Source organism: Lycium ferocissimum, chromosome 11, assembly GCF_029784015.1.
Source record: "Lycium ferocissimum isolate CSIRO_LF1 chromosome 11, AGI_CSIRO_Lferr_CH_V1, whole genome shotgun sequence".
Classification (NCBI taxonomy): Eukaryota; Viridiplantae; Streptophyta; class Magnoliopsida; order Solanales; family Solanaceae; genus Lycium; species Lycium ferocissimum.
This window is the reverse complement of record NC_081352.1, coordinates 23,110,929-23,133,682: the sequence shown is the minus strand read 5'-3', so window position 1 is coordinate 23,133,682 and position 22,754 is coordinate 23,110,929.

The following is a 22,754-nucleotide window of genomic DNA, read 5'->3' as shown; positions in this document are numbered from 1 at the left end:
GGGACCACACTTGATTGATGACTGCATGACAACCTCTTTTCAGATAGGTATGGATATTTCTCGCATTCAGGCGCACGCTCAGAACCTAGAGGAGCGTAAGCAGCAGCGGAGGGCTGAGCGCAAGCATGATAGGGGTCAGAGTAAAAATCCAGATCTTCGAAGTCTTTGTCGGTGAGTCTAGGCGGTCGAGAGGCGGCGATAGGCATTCGGCCTATTCGGCGGCTAGTGCTCCCCGCCGGTTCGCGAGGGTTAGAGATTTGATCGATCTACTTATTCAGGACCAGGTCAGGGTTCTAGAGCCTCAGGTTCTCGGTATAGAGATGAGTCAGGTCAGATGAGGCCACCTTTACCACAATGTACTCAGTGTGGTAAGTTACATACTGGACAGTGCCACTTGGGTTCAGATGTTTGTTATGCTTGTGGTTAGTTATGTCATATTATGCATAAGTGTCCATCGAGAGGTGGTAAAGGTATAGTTCAGCCCATCGGATCAGCAACTAGTTCGTCATCATCTGTATGCCCTCCGGGGCAAGGCTCCCAGACATCAGTAGGCCACGGTAGAGGTAGAGGGGGAGTGTCCAGCTCAAGCGGTCCTCAGAACTGCATTTATGCATTGGCTGGTTGACAAGATCTTGAGTCTTCACCTAATGTGGTTACAGGTATATTATCAGTATCTTCTCATGATGTATATGCATTGATTGATTCAGGTTCTACGTTGTCGTATTTTACTCCTTTTATTGCTGGTCAGTTTAGGGTGAAACTCGAGTTGATTAAACCTTTTGAGGTGTCTACACCCGTTGGTGATCCAGTGATAGCTAGACAAGTATCTAGAGATTGTGTAGTTATAGTTTGTGATCGTCATACTATGGCAAACCTGGTTGAGTTAGATATGATAGACTTTGATGTCATTATGTGTATGGATTGGTTGGCCTCTTGTTATGCTAATGTTGATTGTAGAACGAAGATGGTTCGACTTCAGTTTCCAAGAGAGCCAGTTCTAGAGTGGAAGAGTAATACAGCATCACCGAGAGGTAGGTTTATTTCCTATCTCAAGGCAAGGAAAATGATTGCCAAGGGTTGTATTTATCATTTAGTCCGGGTTTAGGATACAGAAGTAAAGCCACCGACTCTTCAGTTCGTGCTAGTGGTTAATGAGTTTTCAGATGTATTTCAGGATAAGCTTCCAGGTCTTCCACCAGGCAGGAGATTGACTTTGCTATTGACGTATTACCAGATACTCAGCCTATATCTATTCCTCCTTATAGGATGCCGCCTGCTGAGTTGAGGGAATTAAAGCAGCATTTGAAGGACTTGCTTGAGAAAGGCTTTATTAGGCCCAGTACTTCACCGCGGGGAGCACCAGTGTCATTTATAAGAAATAAAGATGGCTCCTTGCGAATATGTATTAATTATAGGCTTAGGATTGGCAGGTTATTACAGAAGATTTGTAGAGGCTTTTTCTTCCATTTCTGCACCACTAATGAAGTTGACTCAGAAATCAGCTAAGTTCCTGTGGACTGATGCTTGTGAGCGCAGTTTTCAGGATTTGAAGAATAGATTGACTTCAGCCCCGGTTCTGACACTTCCGGATGGATCGGAAGGCTATGTTATTTATTGTGATGCTTTAGGTGTTGGGTTAGGTTGTGTGTTGATGCAGCACGGTAAAGTTATAGCTTATGCCTCAAGGCAGTTGCGGGAACATGAGAAGAACTGTCTAACACATGATATAGAGTTAGCTGCGGTGATTCATGCATTGAAGATGTGGAGGCATTACTTGTATGGCGTCCATATTGACATATATACAGACCATAAAAGCCTTCAGTACATCTTGGCGGCGGGGAGTTGAATTTTTCATCGGGGCGGCGGTTAGAGGTGTGTTGAAAGATTATGATGTTGACATTCTGTATCATCCAGGAAAGGAAAATGTAATGGTTGATGCCCTTAGCGACAGATCCATGGGTAGTCTATCCTATTTGCGGCCACAGAAGCGGGAATTAGATTATGAGCTTCATCAATTAGCTAGCCTAGGAATTCGATTAATGGACTCGGGCGATACAGGGGTTACTATTCATGATTCAGCGATTTCATCTTTAGTAGCCGAGGTTAAGGGGCACCAGTACGAGGATCCTATGTTAGCTCATTATAGAGACACAGCCCCTCAGAAAAAGAAGTCACCATTTAAGATTTCTGCAGATGGAGTTCTTAGATATCGAGGCAGACTATGTGTTCTTGATGTTGCAGGATTACGTCATCAGATTATGGGAGAGGCTCATTACTCTAGCTACTCTATTCATCCGGGGATAACGAAGATGTATCATAATATTAAGGAAGTTTATTGGTGGGATGGAATGAATAAAGACATAGCAGAGTTCGTAGCGCAATGTTCTAACTGTCAGCAGGTGAAAATTGAGCATCAGAAACCCAGCAGGTTATTGCAGGCTATAGAGATTCCGACTTGGAAGTGAGAAGTAATTAATATGAACCTCATTACAAGCTTGCCCTGTTCTCAGCGTAAATTTGATTCCATATGGGTGACTGTTGATAGACTTACAAAATCAGCCCATTTTCTGCCTGTCAGGACTACTTACTCAGCCGAGGATTATGCAAAGCTGTATATCAGGGAGATAGTATGACTCCATGGTGTTCCAGTATCTATCATTACTGACAGGGGTGCGCAGTTTACAGCTAACTTCTGGAAGTCCTTCTAGATGGGTTTGGGGACTCAGGTGAGTCTTAGCACAACATTCTACTCCCAGACAGACGGGCAGGCTGAGCGTACTATTCAGACCCTCGAGGATATGCTACGGGCATGTGTGATAAACTTCGGAGGTAGCTGGGATGATCATTTGCCGCTTATTAAGTTCGCGTATAATAATAGCTATTATTTCAGTATTCAAATAGCCCCGTATGAGGCTTTATATGGGCAAAAGTGTAGGTCAACTATTGGATGGTTCGAAGTGGGGGAATCTAAGTTAGTAGGGCCAGATTTGATTCAACAAGTGCTGGAAAAGGATTATCTTATTCAGGATCAATTATTGGTAGCTCAGAGTCATCAGAAGTCTTATGCAGACAATCGCTAACGAGATTTAGAATTCCAGGTTGATGACTTGGTATTCCTGAAGGTATCACCTATGAAAGGCGTTATGATATTTGGTAAGAGGAGTAAGCTTAACCCTCGGTACATTAGGCCTTACAGGATTATACGTAGAGTGGGCCAAGTGGCTTATGAGTTAGATCTACCTCGAGACTTAGAGTCAGTCCATTTGGTCTTCCATGTGTCGATGCTTTATAAGTGTATTGGAGATCCTTCCAGAGTCATACCTGTTGATGATGTTCAGGTCATCGAACAATTATCGTACGAAGAGGTTCCCATTGCTATTCTAGATAGACAGGTTCGGAGATTGTGGACTAAAGATTTAGCTTCGGTAAAGGTCCTTTGGAGGAACAAGAACGTCGAGGAGATGACTTGGGAAGCTGAGGAAGATATGAGATCCAGGTATACGCACTTGTTTCCACTCCCAGGGAAGGTCCAGACAGAGACATCATTGTCTTTAGGTGCGTAATGTTTCATTTCTTATGATTACTGGTCGTGTGAGGCCATTATTGTTATTACTTTTTGTGGCCCTGTATAACATTGTATATTTTGGGTTGCTGTATCAGGTTTGTAGTGGTACAGTTACAAGGGAGACTCTACCAAAATTTCTATAGGACCCCTGAGAGTTTAACATTTGAGGACGAATGTTCTTAAGGGGCGAAGAATGTTACATTTCGCCTTTCGCATACGTTAAAGTTTCGTCTTAAGTCAGTTGTCTTAGGCTTGTATTGGGAGTCATTTGCGGAATTGTGTATGAGACTTATGGGTGCATCTTGGAGTTATATAATTCCTTAAACATGTTTGAACAAGATTACAAAGGTTAGATGTTAAACGAATCGAAAAGAGTACATTTTGTCGGAAAATCGGAAGAGGGCAATTTCACGATTTGTTTCACGGTCCTTGGAATATTCCACTGCTGTGAAAAGGGGGCAACAACCACCGTAAATTGGTGGCAGTGGGGAGAAGCCACTGGAACAGTTTCACAGCCAGTGAATTAATTCACACCACTACAATTAGGTACGGATAACACCAAGCCTATTATGGCCTAGCACGGATAATGTCGAGCCCTATTATGGCCGGGTACGGTATTATGATATATATATATGTGTGTGTGTATGAAAATGTTTTTTATTAAAAAAGAAAGCATGCATGTCATCCGCCTTAAGAGGCATCCAGATGTACAGGTTGTTCTCTCTTATCTCATGTTACCTTCATATTGTTATTATGATGCTCTTCATGCCTTACATACTCGGTACATTATTCGTACTGACGTTCTTTTATTTGTGGACGCTGCATTCATGCCCGCAGGTAGACAGGGAGACGGTTTAGGCCCTTAGGCTACCTTCTCAGCGCTTGTATAGGAGCACTCCACTTGTTCCGGAGTTGCAGTTCAGCTTGGTATGATGTTTTTGTTTACATTTGGGCATGGCGGGGTCCTGTCGCGTCCTTATTATGTTATGCACTCCAGTAGAGGCTCATAGATAGATGTGCACAGTTAGATGCTCTATGACCTTCTCGGTCCATGTTTTGTTGTATTATTATTTTGGATAACCTTCTTGACTTGTATATTATGGTTCAGTATGGTTATGCATGTATATATATCTTTTGGGCATGTGTCCCTCTCAGTCTATGATATCTATTAGTTAGCATCATGGCCCGCTCATGTATGATTATGTGATGTAAGTATGTTCTGTGGTGCTTGGTAGGTTAGCTCCGGGTGCCCGTCATGGCCCTCCGGTTGGGTCGTGACAATATGGTTCAAGTCTAGAACCCCAAGATAAAATATCAACTCAAAAGTAAGCATGATAAATCAATGAAATCAAATGTATATGAAAGGGCAAGTCACAATGCCGTAAGCCATATCAGGACTTAGAAAATCAGTTCAACCATGGAATGAATCATACAAACCATCTCAATCAACATAAAGGGTCTATGACACCCTTTATTGCCAAATATAGCAAGTATACCTCACAACTTAGTCTTGTGTCCCAAAGTGCTCCATTTTCTCTTTTATCATCATCAGTACCCAGTCATAATTCGATATCAATATACATGAGAAGTGAAAATGTATGCCATGCATGATATCATCATCGACAGTAAATCATAATCAAGATTTCAACTGTGTATTATCATGATTATTTAACACGATTCAGGCCTAATCTCATTATCCTTCATTTCTCTGATGATATATGACACAACGAGAGAGAATGAGTGCAACACGTATCACAACACGACAATTAAGGCAACAAGCCTAATCACAATAATAGGTAAACAAGCCAATATCAACCTACCTAATAGAATACCAACCCAAATCACCACAGTATGAATACAAATAAACCATCACAATGCGTAAATAATGGCGACAAGCCCACATAATCGGAAGTCATGCCAACCTAAGTAATATCCAACCAGACATCACATCTGAAGACCTAGTCATGCTTTCTCCCGTTAATTCTACACAATATATACGTTTTGCTAATCAAAGTCTAACTAAGGTAAGCCGTAACCTACCTGCAATGCCGAACAGGAACCTCGAACAGTCAAACCTTTGCCTTACCTTTTTGTTGTGTCTCCAAATACTCAAAGTCTATTCATATTCGAATTCTATATTAGAAATCAAGAAGAACAATACCCATATTGCTATACTTATCGTTTAGGTCAAATCCAACTATGGAGAAAGGGGGAAACGGGCCCACAAACGTAGAACAGTTATTTTGAAAGTGAAATATGAAACTCACGCTCTAGATGATCAAAACCCATTATTCAATTGCTAAATTATCTTAAGATTTGGCCAAATTCGGAATTAAAGTGAAACCTCCAATTTTGAGTATGAATCCTAACTTTCCAATCCTCAAATTAATCACTAACAATGGAAGATTTAAGCCTATTGAAAATGAATCCATCAAATTCTATGATTAAACTAGTCAATTTCACAATCAATTTACATTTAGGAAGTCTAGAAGTCATTTCAAGAATTTATCATAAAAACTCATCTTCCCTCTTTCATTCTTAAGGTTTCTAGAATGATTTAGAGATTAAGGAAGATAAATGGAAAATAATTAATGAATTCTAATGGTTAGAAAACTTACCACAAGAGGATTTAGTCCAAGAGCTATTCAATTCGCCCAAAGTATGCTTGGAGAGTGATGAGAGAAATGATTGGGTTTGAGGGTTTTTAACTTAGCAAAAATAAGAGAATCTACCCGACACTCGCTACAGCGGTTGTATTTCAGCTACAGCGCATCCGCCACAGCGGGACCCTGTCCGCTATGGCAGCCCATCTCAAGACCCACTCAGTCGCTACGGCGGTCACCTTTTGCTATCGCGAGTCTACCACAGCAGATAGCCGTCCGCTGTGGTGACCCGCTACGAACTCATCACACACCCTATGGTGGTCGGTCCATCGCTATAACGGGACCACTAACGCGAGTCTAGTGCCGCTACAGTGGGCACCAAATACCAAAAAATTCTGATTTTTCACAAGTTTCAACCCGAAATCCGACTATCATTTGAGGCCTCACAGATACCAAAAAGATATGCATACACACATAAAACACGCTACGAACTCACCCGCAGACTCAGAATTTCCAACATAGGTCAATTTGACCAAGTTAAACCCCAATAGCCTAAAGCCAACTTTCCAATCTAATACCCAAAACGCTCCCAAGTACCTTAAAAATCGAACCGAACATCCCACCAAGTCATAAACGACCATCCGGACCTTGCGGAATCGACAAACGAAAAAGGTCTGTTTACCCAAAAGTCAACTTTAGGTCAAACATCTTTTACTTAAAAGCTCAATTTCTCCAAAAGTCACACTAAAACTCGCCCGATGACCTCGGGAACTATGCCACCCATCCTCGCGAGGCTTGGGAAAGGGTCAACGGGGGCAAAAAGGGTCAAAAACACTATAACAACTGAACGGGTCATTACATCAGATACCAATTAAACAATCATTCATCGTTGAACTAAGAAAGAGAGTACGAAAGCCGACGGTAACCAAGGAACCTCTATTATAACCACCCGGAAGCCTCTACGGCAAGAAGTACACCAAACGCACTGCCCCTACACCTTATCAGTCAAACTTACTTAATTTAGCTCGAAGATCCAATTTTCCATACTTTCCATACTTAAATTTCTTCCACAATTGAGCCCCGAATATAAGAACTGTTTCTGCTGGAATTCTCTGATTCGATATAACCATACCTCTGAATGCAACCAATAGGTCCCACAACATCTCTCAAAATAACACGAACCTTTAGACATAGACACAATCATAGCCCACTCTGAACCAATAAAATACTCTTATTCTGCTAACCTTTCTTCCACCCTTCTAAAGCAGTTCTTTCGCACCATGATTTCTTATAAACACAAAAACACAAGCCCGAAACCATGACTTACTCTTACCAGAAAGAATTCTTGCTTTAGCGGAGCAACTCTAAGCAATTCCATCAATTGATCTTACTCATATCCAACTTCACTATTTCCAAGTCTTCTTAGACATTCAAATCACAATACAAGAAGCATCCCACTGAATGCCTCGCCTAGCGAAGTCCGTAGGAAATCATCTGATCACTCTAAAGATCTCTCACAATCATAGTACCTCCTCAAATCATTACCAGGTATTGAAGTAAACCATTATATCTGCCCGAATAGCTTCTTTCAAGAAATATCATCAAGTCCATTAGCAAATCCTGATAAAGCTCGATTACCTGTCATATGTCAAATCTGAACTGTAACCCATCAAATCTGTGAAGGTGATTTTCTAGGAAACGCATAAGTCCTTCTGGAAAATATATACATAGTCCATCAAGCTCTAATCGAACAATTCTGACCTGGAATGAAGGTACAACCCCTGAATATCACCAATAGTCACTCGAACTGACTCCAACTTTCCAAAACCAATCACAGTCCTATCACACATCGGTGGCGGCCAATTCTAATCTTTTTCTCGCACACAATCAATCACATCTGTCACTCTCGACTCCAAAAGCTAAGTCCCATCCAAGTTTAAACTTAGTACCGAAGAACTAGATCTCATAATTGCCATCTTCATGTTTCGCAACCTTTACCCGATACGCAAATTTGATACAACCTTGAACTTTTTAATGCAAAACCTGTAGCCTTATATAATACCTTTTTAACCCTCGAATCTCCCATTATAACACCTTGATACGTCTATCACTATTCCAAAAGTATCAAACCTCACAATCTATTGCGCCAACCTCGCACAACTACTCTCGAGTCCTTAATATCCCAAAAGTACTTTCCCAAGATATCCAGTCAATATTACTTGCAGTATAATACACTACCACCAATACGGTCTCATCTTTAAAATATAACTCTACCCCTCACATAATAGGGATTTCCACAATTCCTTTCTCTTAAGCCATATTAGCTTATCCATTGAAGAGTGTTACAAAGATACCCAACTGTGTACCATACAAGCCACTTCCATAAACCTTAACATGTCAGTTACTTGAAATTTACTTTTCATTAGTCGCTGATCACGAAACCCCACGGATTTCCATCATATCACTTAGTCCATTTTTGTAGACTTCCTTCCTTAAGCTTACTCAACAATCATACCTCATCTGAATTATGCAAGGGCTAAACCCCTCGATAGACACTTGTGGTCGTCCACTTCTTTCACTTGAGCACCTAAAGTGACCCTTGTTCCATTTAGACACTTCAGGTGGGTCATTCCTATTCCACTTAAACACTTTTTGCACCGTTATCGAGTAAAACCAACACCAAAGGGGGGCGCCACTTCATTACACATCCAACCATTACCCCAAAAGCCCCAATTTTTAATGGTCAAAACTCCACGAATTTACAAATTAGTGAATTTATAATTAAAATGAGTTGACACAATTTAATTGAGTTGGCACAATTTAAATGAGTTGACACAGTTTAATTGGCCACTTCATCCACGTAGGAGACGACTGGTGTTGGTTTTGCTCCGATAACGGTGCAAAAAGTGTCTAAATGGAATAGGAATGACCCACCTGAAGTGTCTAAATGGAACAAGGGCCACTTTAGGTGCTCAAGTGAAAGAAGTGGATGACCACAGGTGTTTGTCGATGGGTTTGGCCTTATGCAAGACAATAACACCACAATATATATAGACTCAAGTAATCCCAAAGATGAACCTCTTTCTTATCGATTCTCAATCAACTAAACCTTTTCTTTACTCTTCAATTCCCTAATTCCAATCAAATCACCGTCATCGTCAAACCATTTCTCGAAATCACTCCATAAAATACCCCATGATCATAAGTTTTGCAAACTAGCCGAGTCAATCCTGGAGATAGTATTACACCCCACACTCTACACACTAGAGTTCCCTTAACTCACTCAACTCTAAAACTGAAAACTTTCTGAATCCAGCTTATCATATACACAGTCCACTAATACTATGATGTAAATCCGCCAAGGTGCCGTTGCTATAATTCCCTTTATAGAAATTCTAAAATGTTCTCTACAACTTGAATTAATTTGAACCTCATCATTGAATTACCACTTCAATGCCTTTATACGCTACTCGCCCACGAAGAATCACTCCTTGCCTCACTTGTCGAGCCAGAACACCCTTAACCATTTCTCTAAACATGAAGACCCGATTAACATACCCTTTATTGAAAGACCAGGACCACAGTTGCCTAATATCTTAAGTTCTAACGACCCGTTTTGTTGTTACTGTGATTCTTTCATTTTTGCCCTCATTGACCCGTTGCTGAGTCTTGTTAAAACTATTTTGATCCGAGAATATAATTGGCATGACTTCCTAGGCATCATTTCGGGCTTTGGAATGTTTCCTAGAAAAATTTGGCTTTAAGCGAAAACCGTTTGACTGGGAGTTGACTTTTGGGTGAACGGATTTTTTTTCAGAAATTCGTCAATTTTGAGAGGTTCGGATAACCATTTGTGATTGATTGGTGGGTTTGGTTCGGTTCCTAATACACCTGGTTGCATTTTGGGACTTGGGTTGGAAAGTTGATATTTAAGCCGTCGGGGGTTGACTTGGTCAACGAAGCCTTTGTTGGAAATTCTGAGGCCATGAGTGCATTCGCAACACATTTTTATGTATATCTATATATTTGGTTTGTGTTCGGGAGGTTCCGAGATTATTCTGGGTGTCGATTTCAAGTTTGGAAGACACTAAAAAAATCTAGCGTCTGGTGACCGCTTTGGCTCCAAAGCGGTAGCGCGAAAGGGCGGACGAACTGCTGAAGCATTGGCCAAACCACTGGAGCAGTCACGTGGCAGCACAGGCCAAAACGCTGCAGCGGTCGCGCGGCAGCGGTCGCGCGGCAGCGCTGGCTGAACCGCTGGAGTGATCGATGGGCCAAATTTTCTATTTAGAAACTCTATAAAACCCTTCTTCCTCCCATTCTAAAAATTACTTTTCCATAGCACCTTGGAGGCGACTTGAGGGGTTTATGGTCAGATTTCTCTTAGAAGTAAGTTCCCTAATCCTAATCTCTTCCATTTTCTTTCCTAAGTAAGAATCCATGCTAAAATTCCCTAGAAGCTTAAGATTAAAAGAGGGTTTATGGGTTTTTTCATAAAAGGATTTTAAAAACGATTTGGATTCCTAACTTATGGTTAAATGTTGCTGTTCATGCTAGATAATGTCATATCTAGGGTTGTTAATCATTAATCTTCTATTATAGAGTTGATTTTCATGAATTAAAGTTTGGGTTCTTAGACTCAAATTTGGGGGTTTTCATATTAATGATGATTTTGAGAATTAATTTAGTACTCCCATGATTAAAGTAATGGGTTTGAACTTTTGGTATTTAATTTGGTATTTTGGTCATAAAATTTTCGTTTTGCCCTTGAGATCCGTTTTTCCTAAAATTAAGGGTTGGAATTTGAACCGAATAGAAAGTAGCCAATATGGGTATCATTATTCATGGTTCTTACATAGAATTCTTATGTGATAGGGTTTTATTAGTTGGAGACGCTTCGAAAGACAAGGCAATGTGTGGGTTCGTGGCACCTGTTCGGCTGCTAGGTAGGTTATGGCTTCCCTTTCGGTAGACTCCGATTAGTTTCATATATTCATGTTAGAAGGAATGGAGAATGCATATGTAGGAATTGGAGATTTGGGATGGAATCCTAGGATGGTATTGTTGTGTGATTTGTGTGTTCGGGCCCTTAGCCTGTAGACTCCTTAGGATGTTTAGTGCGGTTTCTTGAATATTGGTGGATTTTATGTGACTTGGGAGTAGTGGATGATACATAATTTATTTATCTCTCATGATGGAAAATTCCGTAATATGTGGTTAATTGTGTTATACCATAAATAGTGAACCTAATTGATAATAGAAGGATAGAATGTACCAAAGATTATGACTGAGTTCTAGATTGAGTTGTGAGGAATGATTGTGAGTAGAAGGTGAAATTACTTGTTCTAAGATATTAGGATGAGTTAGGGGAAGTGGTAATAATGTGTATCGACTCGATTAACCTGTTGTGTGTTTTGGGCTAGCCACCCCGTTGCATTGTGATTTTATTATTCGGTTGTGTTGGCTTGATGCCATGAGTTGTTGATTGGTGTGGATTCTATTTATCATCTTGATTACGATATTATTGGCGCACCCACTGTTAGTACTTGTGATTCGGTTATATTATTGGCATACCCACTATTGGTATTTGTGACTCAGATATATTGTTGGTGTACACACCATTGGTACTTGTGATTCGGTTATATTATTGGCATACCCACTGTTAGTATTTGTGATTCGGATATATTGTTGGCGTACCCATTGTTAGTACTTGTGATATTGAGCATGATTATTAATGTTGATTCATGCATTGCACACACTCTCATTTTCATGATACACTGTTAAGACATTGATGAAACACTTGATGAGCTGGACTCAGTTTTACTTGAGTAACGTGAGATGGCCGATGTTCGATGTTCATCCCGGAATCGTTGATTGAGTGAATTTGATACTTGATAAAACTCTTTTACTTGAGTGACGTGAGATGGCCGATGTCCGATGTTCACCCCGAAATCGTTGATTGAGTGAAATTGATATTTGATAAAACTCTTTTACTTGAGTGACATGAGATGGCCGATGTCCGATGATTAATTCCGGAATCATTGATTGTATGGCCGATATCCGATGATTAGTTTCGAAATCGTTGATAGTGCATGGACTCCGCGGGTCCCCTAGAGTGATGCCGGTGAGAACCCCCCGTAGGTAAAGATCCGGGGTCCCGTCTGTCTGTTGGGCAAAGATCCGGGACGGGTGGCACTTAGACTTTGCGAGTCACACTGGATTGTGCTACCGAGATGTCGATATTTTCGTCCGGAGTACATGTGTACACAACATTTGCATAGCATTGCATTCATAAATCGTTGCATTGCATTGCATTATGGTTTGTCTGAGATGATTTGATGTTTACTTGTGATGTTGGATTCGGATTGATTCATTGAGACATGGAACGGAATTGGGATTAAATGTTGTTTAAGAGATGATGTATACTTGTCTTCGATTATCTTGATTTTATTAGTTGGCTTATTGTGAGGACCGCTCGTAGGATTAGTTGTATGTTGGGCCTCTAAAAGGATGTAGACTAAAGATATCATAGTGAAGAGTCGATTCCTAGACCAAAAACAGAAGGTATAATGATATATGATTTTGTAAAGAAGGTTATGGATTTGTCTTGTGATTATTAGAGGAAAGTTAATGATTTAAAGATCTTGATGTTATAATGAGCAGTACATAGATTATGACTTGACTTAGTTACTATCATGTTTATTCGTGAATTCTTTTACTGATATGCGTTACTAACCATTGTCGGCCTATGATACTTACTCAGTACGCGTTGATTGTACTGATACTGCTCTTGCTAATTCTTAGTATGTTATGGCTATCAGGTATGCGTATTATGGATTTGTCTTGTGATTATTAGAGGAGAGTTAATGATTTAAGGATCTTGATGTTATAATGAGCAGTACATAGATTATGACTTGACTTAGTTACTATCATGTTTATTCGTGAATTCTTTTACTGATATGCGTTACTAACCATTGTCGGCCTATGATACTTACTCAGTACGCGTTGATTGTATTGATACTGCTCTTGCTACACCTTTTTTGGGTGTAGAGTGTTTCAGGTGATTGATTGCAACATGTTCGGAGATACGCGGTGCCTAATCTGAAGGCTCCTCCCATTTCATTTCGGGACGGAGGTTGGGTCTTATAGCGTTGTTGTAATCCATGTCATTCAGTCGGTCTTGTACTAGTCTAGACCAGGTCGTGGAAACTTGAAAAGAGTCTTTATTTATTTAACGGTTGTAAATAGCTTCAATATTGAAATTTAGTAATTAATTGATTTCCGCTGTTAATCATACTTAGTTATTGGAATATTCAAATTATTTTTACTTGATTAATGTGTTGTTGATTGAGGGTTCGCCTACCGAGGAGGGAAAGGTAGGTACCCGCGTGACTCTAAATTGGGTCATGATATAAGTCTCCACTCGCCACAAGTAACCTTGCTTTTCGATCTAGAACCAATAACCACTCTCCTGGTAGAACCCACAAACCACTACCATATTGTCACGTCGAGCCCAACTCTACTTCTCCTGACTGAATATGAAATCCATTCTCTTACCAAATGCAACCTTATTCTAACGAGCACGCCAGCTACCGATTGCTTCCTTCCTAATAGTGGAGATTGATCTATCCAAATCCCCTTTCTTGTGCCTCCGTCCCACAATGCAAAAGTACTCATACTAATATACCCTAAGAAATCTTACCTCGCTACACATTTTCCACAAAAGTAGTCCTTCATGTCCTTATCCTCAATTTCTCTTGTTTATTACACACGGTCACTATTCTTTTGCCCAAATCCGATGATCCTTACCAAACTTACACTCGTCCCCGTATATCGATATCTCCTACCCTGCCGCTGATCAATCGTTGACCTGCAGTTGATACACTCATGCCATGCACACCATCAAACTTTTCCTAAAACCAAACATATCATCGAACAAATCACTCTTGTTAAGCCACTAGTGCACTTCTGCCTCTTCTTAGCAACCCAACGCTGAAAACAGGGAGGTCAGGTGACCTTTTGTACTATCTCTCCCATTTCCCAAGAAATCCCCATAATGAACGAGGCTTAACCCCTATCCCACACAACTGAAATCTCAAGTCATAGCTGGAAACTGAACTTGGATCATGCACCTACATCATAATAACACATCTCTCACTTTATCGCGCCATGTCATATTAAAACGCTCGCATAAGAAATTAGAGATGATTTCTCACCATTTGCGGGAGAATAAGACAAGAAAATTCAAATACCAATTGTAATCGACTAGATACCAATTTGAATGAAATAGCACGAAAGAATGAAAGAGTTGGAAGTTTCCTAAATGTCCTATAGCCTCTCGCAGATAAGTTCGGAGCTCATCGTACCGATCTGCAAGACTCTACTGGACATGCTCTTGCACTTGCAAGACCGGTAACATAGGGTTTTGATACCAACTTGTCATGACCCAATTCGTGAATCGTGATAGCACCTACAATGTCCCCCCAGATAGGCGAACCATTCCCAAATCATTTTGGTCATTTATAAGAATTATGCGGAAATAAACAATGATTTAGCCAACAGATTCAAATCATATGAATAATAAGTGCGGAAGTAATAATAACCCTAAAATCTGGTCTGCACTAGGACAAGAGTCTGATGGGAAGTACAAATCTCAAGTGTCAATACTGTCTCAAGAATACAAAGTAGACAGTTACATACAAGAAGAGTCTCCGAGTGCGAATCTAGCCCAAAGCTCACCCCGGAAGCACTATCACATAGACTTGAATCACTCTCGACTATGGGAAATGGATCTAGTAACAGACTCTACACTGAAAAGAAGAGTACAACAAGAGTAGCATCAGTACAAATAACACGTACTGAGTAAGCATCATAGGCCGACTAGATTAGTTCACGCATATAAGCATAAAATCAACAAGATAAGCAAATAGGCACATAATACCCAAACCAGGATCACAGAATTTCCCAAAATCAAATCACAATCTAAGATGAAGCTTTTAAACCACAAGTCTGCCGAATGTCAATAATCTCACACGATAATCACAAATCCAAGTTCTGAACCTAGGCAGAGTCACAACTCCGCAATCTAACCCAGTCCATAATCCGATCTATATCACCACAATGATACAAACGGACCATACCAAATCAGATGTGAAGAGCCATATGATGATGCAGAATAAAATGTAATGATGTACAATGCAATGCAACGCCCAAATACCTCAAACCAACAAACACACGCTAAAGGCATTGTTCGCACAATAGTTATGATCCATGGGGGACCCGCGAAGTCCATGTACCCCTCGCTCAGGAATATACCTTGGATCACGAGTCCACTCGCTCCAGAACAGACCTCGGATCACGAGTTCACAAATAGGCCACATCCTCACCCCTTGTCAAATGTGCCTTATATATATATATATATATATATATATATATATATATATATATATATATATATATATTAAGATAGGCCACATCCTCACCCCTTGTCAGATGTGCCTTATATATATATATATATATATATATATATATATATATATATAAGATAGGCCACATCCTCACCCCCGTCAAATGTCTTGTCACGACCCAACCCACGGGACGTGCGGGCACCTACCATATGACAAAACTAGTAGGCGAACCCTTACTAATGAAACCCAACACTTAAAAACATGTGGGAATCATCCTTAAAAATAATAAAATTTAAAATAGACATTTATTACAGACTCGTTTCAGTATGCATAAATCCGCAATAAAACCCCGGGATCTAGTCTAGATGAGTACAAGAGCTCCTAAAATACAAGAAGACCAATAAATGACACAGCCTCTGCTGGGAGTGAGATAGGCGAAGTTGTAGGAGAATATCCGATAGATCCATGCAGCGAAACTGCAGCTAAAACCTGCAACACATCTACACCCAAAAAGGGCGTAGCAAGAGTAGTATCAGTACACCACACGTCCTGGTAAGCATCATATATCGACTAGGATTAGTTCATGCAATACAACATAAAGTTAATAAGATAAGCAAATAAGTCAATGAACCTCAAGATTCTAGATAAAGACCATTACCACACCGCCCCCTTACCTCTCGAAGCTCGCTTTTTTTATTCCCCAACCATAAGGTATTCTACTAAATCACAACCTAGTAACTCTCGCGTTCACATTCGTCGTATACTGTACTTATACCCTTATTGTTTAAAGAGTTCACCTACTCACCTTACTACTGTGATACGATGTATCTAGGGAAATAAATCACTATCTGACGACCAACACTACACTTAGCTTGTGTAACCCCCCCACCAGACTCTCAACAATACACACAGATTAAATGAACAATATTAACGACAGTGACACACATATGTATAACAATAAATCATGAGATGCAGTGCAATGCAAATGTGATGCAAGGCCCAACACGTTGTACATACACGCTATCTGATGTCTTTGCTCAGTAGCCATGACCTGCAGGGGACCCATGGTGTCCATGTATCACTCGTTCCGGAATACTCCTCCGTCCCGAGCACAAACCTCTGCCCAAAACGAACCTCGATCATGGATTTCAATTAGTATACATTTATGTAATTCAAGAACTCGATCCCACGGCCACAATGCCGGATAACACAATGCAATACTCAGCCTTGCCTATTACCTGTATTTCCACATGAGCAAGGCAGTTGCGATGCACAAGACTACATGACAAATCAATCATGATCCCAGCCCTTGATGGGCGTAATGTAAATCCAACTCCATATAATTAAATTAATACAACCTTCTAATTTCAAGGAAACAACCATATGAACCTTCAACAATAAGATATACACACGGAATTCACCCCCTTCTAGGGTTGCATCAAGTAAATATGAGGTATCTCCGTAGCGACAACATCACTTTCTACTAAACTAAGTCATTATTATCATAGCCCTAATTATACCCTATTTTAATCACATTACAAGTCCATCCCTTCAAAATCCGTGTCCGAAGACTTAAGCTTGCATTCTCCCGTCAACTCTAAGCGTATATATGATTAGCTAATCAAAGTCTAACTAAAGTAAACCATAACCTACCTCTTTGGCGAATAGATATTTGATTCTCCATGAATTGCTCGTCTTTTTAGCCTCCATCCTAATCCATGAGCGAATATTATTCGTAGGGAATGGTGGAACAGGGATTAGACGGGTTTTCCTTTTCTTGGGGCCATGGTTTTTTTTTCATGAGGAACCCTAGGAGCAGCCCTTGAGAGTCCTCTATTGAAAAAGGAGAGAAAAATAGACAAAGTACAAAAATTTGGCTACTGTTTCCGCGTGGACCGCTGTGGCGGTCGCCAAGCCACTATAGTGGTACCGCTATGGCTGTCCACTGACCGCTATAGCGGTCCGCTTTAATTTCTGGCCCAAAATTTCCAAACCCTTCCGAAATTGATTTTTCCCACTCTTACTCTTAAAACATATCATGAAGCTTATTATTTACAAACCTTGACCTAAATTGAGCATGGTTTCACGATATATTAAATAACGACCGGACGGGTTGTTACATGTACCTTTTGTACATATATTGTATGCAAGATGAGTATTCAAAATATGGTTCAAGTCTAGAACCCCAAGATGAAACATCAACTCAAAAGTAAGCATGATAAATCAATGAAATCAAATGCCAATAAAAGTGTAAGTCACAATGCCGTAAGCCATATCAGGACTTAGATAAATCAGTTCAACCATGGACTGAATCATACAAACCATCTCAATCAACATAAAGGGTCTATGACACCCTTTACTGCCAAATATAGCAAGTATACCTCACAACTAAGTCTTATGTCCCAAAGTGCTCCATTTTCTCTTTTATAATCATCAGTACCCAGTCATAATTCGATACCAATATACATGAGAAGTGAGAATGTATGCCATGCATGATACCATCATCAACAGTAAATCATAATCAAGATTTCAACCATGTATTATCATAATTATACAACACGATTCAGGCCTAATCTCATTATCCTTCATTTCTCTGATGATATATGACACAACGAGAGAGAATGAGTGCAACACGTATCACAACACATCAATTAAGGCAACAAGCCTAAACACAATAACAGGGCAACAAGACAATATCAACCTACCTAATAGAATATCATCCCAAATCACCATAGTACGAATACAAATACACCATCACAACGCGTAAATAATGGTGACAAGCCCACATAATTAGAAGTCATACCAACCTAAGTAATATCCAACCAGACATCACATCTGAAGACCTAGTCATGCTTTCTCCCGTCAATTCTACACAATATATACGTTTTGCTAATCAAAGTCTAACTAAGGTAAGCCGTAACCAACCTGGAATGCCGAGCAGGAATCTCGAACAATCAAACCTTTGCCTTGCCTTTTTGTTGCGCCTCCAAATACTCAAAGTATATTCATATTCGAATTCTATATTAGAAATCAAGAAGAACAACACCCATATTGCTATACTTATCGTTTAGGTCAAATCCAACTATGGAGAAAGGGGGAAGGGCCCACAAGGGCAGAACAGTCATTTTGAAAGTGAAATTATGCAACTCACGCTCTAGATGATCAAAACCTATTATTCAATTGCTAAATTATCTCAAGATTAGGCCAAATTCGAAATTAAAGTGAAACCCCCAATTTTGGGTATGAACCCTAACTTTTCAATCCTCAAATTAATCACTAACAATGGAAGATTTAAGCCTATTGACAATGAATCAATCAAATTCTGTGATTAAACTAGTCAATTTCACAATCAATTTCCGTTTAGGAAGTCTAGAAGTCATTTCAGGAATTTATCATAAAAACTCAACTTCCCTCTTTGATTCTAAAGGTTTCTAGCATGATTTAGAGATTAAGGAAGATAGATGGATGATAATTTATGAAGTCTAATTGTTAGAAAACTTACCACAAGAGGATTTAGTACAAGAGCTATTCCATTCGCCCAAAGTATGCTTTGAGAGTTGTTGACACCTAATTTTCACCGCATAAGGTGCGTATTTTTAATTTTTAAAATTCCCAAGTGCAAAACGGAGTAAGGATACACCCTTAAAAATTAAAATTTTAAAAATTCTGAGAAAATTGGAAAAAATTGACATTTAATTATTATTTCATAAAAATTGACAATTACAAGAAAATTACGAGTTATTTAAATATGATTTGAAAAGAAGATATGTATCCCGCTCCGTCTAACTTGGAAAAATTGTTAATTAAGACGACGTATGAATTACGGCTCATTTTGACCGCATTTTCACATTTTTAAATATTGCTCGGAACTATGTCAATATTAGGTTCGTTTTAAACCTTGCATTTTAATTTTACGAGTTTTAATTTTTATTTAGCCTAAATAATTAATATATTGTATTTTTGTATTTTTTCAAATGTAAAGGGAGGGGAAATAAACTTCCACAACCCCACTCTTTCATTTTTTGCCCCGACCTCTCCTCTCCTTTTTCTCAGGCGATTTGTTTTGCTTCTAGGGTTCCGTCGTCGATGGCCAATTTAGGCCAATACACGGCTGCTCTTCGCCGGATTTTTGAGGGGGTTTGTTTCCTGTCACGAGTTCTCGTGATTTTCGGGTTTAATTTCATTCGATTTATATTTTTTTATACCTAATTGAGGATGTTACCCTAGTTTTCTTTGTGTTATGGTTGCCATGGACATAGCACTGAGCTCTTTGCCATCTTGTGCGCCATAATACTTAATGAAGAAACCTAAGGGGGAATTTCCTAGGTGGATTCACGGTTGGGTAAGATTTTGGGGATTCTATCTTATTTTGTACGATTGTACCGTTAGAATGTGCTGATTTTTGTTTTATTTGTGACGAGGTGTACTATCCTAGTATTTTCTATTTTTATTGGATTTTTATGTGGATTTTAGGGTACAATCTGTTATATTTTTGTTGTATTATGTGATTTATGTTAAATTCTGATTGGATATGGTACGAATTAGTACAATTTGCTGAAAATTTATTTGTCCTTTACTAAATTTTGAAATTGTTTGAACTCAAGTTTTAAGAATTGGGAGGAAATTCGGTTATTAGCCTGAAATTCTTTCCATTTTTATTGCTAAACCCTATTTTTTGTGCTATAAATAGAAGGACTTGTTGTCATTTAAGGAGGACTTTTTTTTTTTTTTGAAGAGCTTTCTTCCGGAAAATATTCTGAGAGTTTAAAATGTTCACTAAGTATTTAAACCTCTCATTATCAATACACTACCTATATACCATCAATATATCCAAACATATTACCAATATACTATATAAAATACTACAAATACAATATAATACATATACTTATATTACTCTCAAAAATACCAATACTATACTAAAAATTCAAGAACAAAGGCTGTTTTTAAAGGACCTTGGGTGTTGGTGTTGAAGTTGTGATCCAATTCCTCCCATTAGATCTTTAGGTTGCCCCATAAAAAGGTAATGTTCTTACCCTTTACTATTTCATTCCTGTTCTAGTTGATTTATGTGTATTGATATGTTTATAACTGTTTAAGATCACTTTGGTTACTATTTTATGGAACTTTAAGGTTGTTTACTGAGTTATAATGCTAATATAATGAATTTCAAAAGATTTTAAGTGCTAACTAATAAGTAGTAGGTTTAAAATAAGGCTGAAAATCAAGTAGGATGTTTGTTTGGGTTCTTGGTTACTATTACATTGACTAGTTTAAGATTCCGAGGCTTTATCTTCCATTTTGCTTATTTGGCTATTGTTTTTAGATTCTGGGGATCTTTAGTCTTCGAGACTATTTTAGTTCATTTGAGTTTGTTAATCTTGGATGCCATGATTTTAAGCAAGGTATAGGTTACTGATGGTTTTTCTTATAGTTGGTTGCCAATGATTTTGTCTAAAACATTTTTGAAAACTTAAAAAGTGAGACCGTGTTCTTGTGTTCATTGTTAATAGCTGAAATCTAGTCTAAATGATGTCTTAAAATGATGCAAACACATTTTTGAAACGGTTAAATAACTTTCATATCAGAACTGGTTAAAAAATAGAACTTGAGTCTATGATTTTTCTTTGGGTTAGCCTGTTTGTGTATATTTTTGGAGTGTTAGAGGAATGTTACATGTCCTGATCTTGTATGGTCCTTTTGAATTGATTTTGAGCTAAAAAATAACTTTAAAAACTGAAATGTGTTGCTTTTTTCTGTATATTTTTCACATTAAGTTAGACTAGAGGGTATCTGAGTCTCTGTAGGCTTATTTTATTTGTGTTTGGGCTTGTTTTCATCCTTTAAAGACTTAGTTCTTTTCAAAATTTGCAAGAAATAGTTTTCAAAAGACCTGCAAATCTTCTAAAACTTGAACCTCTGATTCTCCTATCTGTAACCGAATAATTGTTAAGACTACAAAAGGGATATGTGCGTTCTTATGTCTGCCTTGCCTCACCTACATACGTTTATCACTTCTAAATCTTGCTTAAGCCTTGAAAGAAGTAGAAATGAACCTTTTAATTTGCCTTGAGTATTTTGAGATGGCCAAGTATGACTTAAAGCCTCTAAAAACTAAAAATCTGTTTAAAAAAATAGGAACTTGATGGACTTATAGCTTGTCATGTTTGTTTTACGGGTTAGTATGAGCCTTGTTTGGTCTTGTATGCATGCAAATCACCTGCTTTGGGAACTGTTAGAGGGAATAAATAAAAGAAAGTAAGAGAACTTGTTTTCTTGTTTTAGAAAGTGAAGATTGGAAAGCTAGGCTAGAATCTTTGGGACTATGGTTGTGTTTGTGACCCTTCTGTGACTTATCCTCTCTTTCAAACTTGTTTGATTGCCTAGATATCTTTGTGTAATGTGCTCTCCCAAGCTTATTCTGATTAGGTAGTCTTGGAATATCCTTTGTTTGCCTAATCATATAGAACTTAAAGTTAAAGAAAGCTAAAATTTAACCTTAAAAGGAAGTCTGAAACTAAGTATAGTAAATATTCAGGTCTTTCCTTCCTTCTTTTCCTATGTCTGATCCTGCAACTTACATATCTGGTTCCTTATACACTGTTTGCCTATACTGCTCATGAATACATCATTGTTTGAGCCTAGGACAGTATCATGAACCCATTATGGCCATAGTTTAGGACTATTTGGACCCATATTTGCTCCTATACAAGCTTCCTATCATTAATGACTTGCTATGACTGCAGTTTGAGACATATCTGCACCTAGGATAAGTTTCATGTTCTTTCAGCTAGCTGTGAATTTACTAATCCTATCTTGACTACCCTTTATGGCCTATAAAGGCCCTACTTGATCCTACATTTGTGTTTGGACCTATCTGTTTAATTCTGGGATTGAAACTAAGTTAAACCATCATTTTAAAATTCTGCAGATGTTCCTATGAGACTGTTTATAGATTAAAGTGATCCTTGAATATTAATTGAGACCTCTGTGATCAAATGATAGAACTTAGACTAGGGTTTAGGGACTAGGGAATATTGAGGGACTTGCATTATGAATCTGCTTAATACCTAGACTTATTTAAGTTAAAACTGGCATAAGAATGACTTTAAACTTGCCTCTGTGACTTTCGGTAAAAAGGGGGATTGGGTTAGAGAAATGGTTTTCTAGCACTTGATT